Raw genomic sequence first — 2,716 nt, 5'->3', positions numbered from 1 at the left:
GGAGGAGGGAAACGCAAGGATGTTAACCAGAAAGGGGTTCTGGTTGGCTACCCTGCACTGGGGACGAGGGATTTGGGGATTAAAAGAAGGAAGAGAGAAGGGAAAAAGGCATAACACACACACGAACAACGCTGTCACAATTTGTCACTCAATCCAGTCGCTCTCAAGTAGGCAAAGAGTGCCTTGTATGCCTTGAGGGCAGTCGACAGCTGTGGCCACGGACCGAGGATCGTTTGCTCTGTTAATGGGCGAGGATCGAGGCGGTCCAGGGCACAACACAGTGTAAGTCTTGCACTCGCAAATGCAGGGCACTCACAGAGAAGATGAGTGATGGTCTCCTCACAACCACAGCTCTCACAGGCAAGACTGTCGGCCATCCCTATCCGGAAAGCATAGTAATTGGTAAATGCAACACCGATCCATAAACGGCATAACAGTGTTGCTTCGCGACGTTCTAAGTTACATGGAAGACGAAGGCCCAGTTCAGGGTCTAGTGCCATGCTCTCTGCAATGTTTTTCTAATTCACTGCTGATGGCGCCAGTTAGGGATCTTTTGTGCTCTCGAAGCTGTTTATTCGAACAGCGCCCTGTTTGACCAATTTAGGCGCGTGGCATGACACAGGTATTTCATAAACCTCGCTTTTCACACATTTCACATGTTTTTTCCGGTGTTTTTTCTTGCATTGATTTTTCCCTTTGCTCGCTATTGACTTTGGCGCACAGGCTTCTTAATTTGTTGGGTGCTCGCATAAGCACCTTTACACCAGCTCTTGCTCCTACCTTTTTGAGCATGTGGGAATTGCCATTAATGCAAGATATGACCGCGTACGGCTTCCTTTATTGTGATGGGGTTGTGACATATTTTCTGCCTCTAAGTGCTTGCAGAATCCCTTCTTCAACACTAAATAGCAGTCTCGTCGGGCAACCTGCTGCTTTCAGCCGACGGTTGGAGGTGTATAAACTGCCTTGAACTTCATGATGACAGGATCTCGCCAATGCGGGTCTCATTGTTGTTTTTTTCTACCCCCGCTTGATCTTGGAGGGCGAAAATGTGTAGGGGAGCAGTTCCTTCTAGCTTCGTGGTCCGTACCGCCAGCACATGTGAGCGGCTAGAAAGGTTAGCGTCAAGTCAAGAAATCGCATAACGTTGTTTTCTGGGAGTTCACTTGTTATTTCTAGTCCTAGTTCTTATAGTCCTTAGCAAAAGTAGCAATGAGAGCCGCATTGACGAGATCCTGTCATCATGAAGTTCAAGGCAGTTTTGACGCCCAGAAAAGTCTGCTGAAAGCAGCAGGTTACCCGACGAGACTGCTATTCAGTGTCGCCGAAGGGATTCTGCAAGCACTTAGAGGCAGAAAATATGTCACAACCACATCAGAAGAAAGGAAGCCGTACGCGGTCATTCCTTACATTAATTACATTTCCCCCAATCTCAAAAAGGTACGTGCAAGAGCAGGTGTAAAGGTGCTCATGTCAGCACCCAACCAATTAAGAAGACATGTGCGCTAAAGTCAACAACGAGCAAAGAAAAATCAATGAAATAAAAATCACCGAAAAAAACATGTGAAATATGTGAAAAGAGGGTTTTAAAATACCTCTGTCATGCGGACGCACCTACATTAGTCAAACAGGGCGCTGTTTGAATGAACCGCTTCGAGAGCATAAAATATCCCTAAAGGGCGCCTTCAGCAGTGAATTAGAAAAACATTGCAGAGAGCATGATTGTGACCTGCAGCTTAGCAACACAATGGCCATCACGTCATATTTTGATCAACGGACCAGGGAGATTGATGAGCCTTCAACAATCTACAAAACGGCGACGTATATGCGTCAGCATACTTTCGATAGCGTTTCGTGGCAGCGAAATTGATTATCTGCGTGCGTTGTCCTAATCTTTTACCACGTGTACATCTTATGCGTTTGTCATGCTCCTGTTCTTTCCTTATTGCACGAGCAAGATATATATATTCGATCGAACGTGGATTAAAAATCTGGTTGTTAGTCAGCGTTGATTCCCGCCTCTATATTCTTGGTTTCGTGATGCGCTGCTCCTGCCACAAGAACATGAAATGTGCCAAAATTTTACACCCAAAACAGACATGAGTTCAAAAAGTCGCCCGATCCCGTCCATATAACAGGAAATAGCAGCGAAATACAGATGTGTTTTCAGTTTATTAGATGTGCTCTTTGCATCTAAACGAATACAAACAGGAGACGCATATGTATGCACCATTTAACACACAATGTACGGAGCACTACGGCACCAGCATATAATAATGGCCACATTTTTCTCTACCTCTGAGAAATCTGAAAAAATAAAGCAATAAAAACATAATACAGGCTGAAAGTTGATGCACCTTAAGCAAACATTCTAAAGTGTACTAAAGCATATATTCACACGCAAAAGCAAACGCATGTACAGATAGCAACCTGGGTGCCAAAAGAAAAGACGATATGGGCGTACGACACAGATGCTCGGTTTCAGGTCACGGATATTCTGCAGGGTGAAACCTCCCTCTGGCTTTGCCTCACGCACGAGCCTCGGAGTAAGCTTGAGCGTGTTATCAAAACAGGATAAGAAAATTAATTCTACGAGGCGAAAATAAATAACGAGCATAAACCAACAAACCTTGATGATGTTGCCAGCGGAAACCCGGGGATGAAATAAAATGCTGCAACAATACATATGAATTCAACGCAGCCTTCTGTCCTGCGC

The sequence above is a fragment of the Amblyomma americanum genome, chromosome 2 (genome assembly GCF_052857255.1).
Source record: "Amblyomma americanum isolate KBUSLIRL-KWMA chromosome 2, ASM5285725v1, whole genome shotgun sequence".
Lineage (NCBI taxonomy): Eukaryota > Metazoa > Arthropoda > Arachnida > Ixodida > Ixodidae > Amblyomma > Amblyomma americanum.
The sequence above is the reverse complement of the archived record's forward strand: the minus strand, read 5'-3'. Positions refer to the sequence as shown.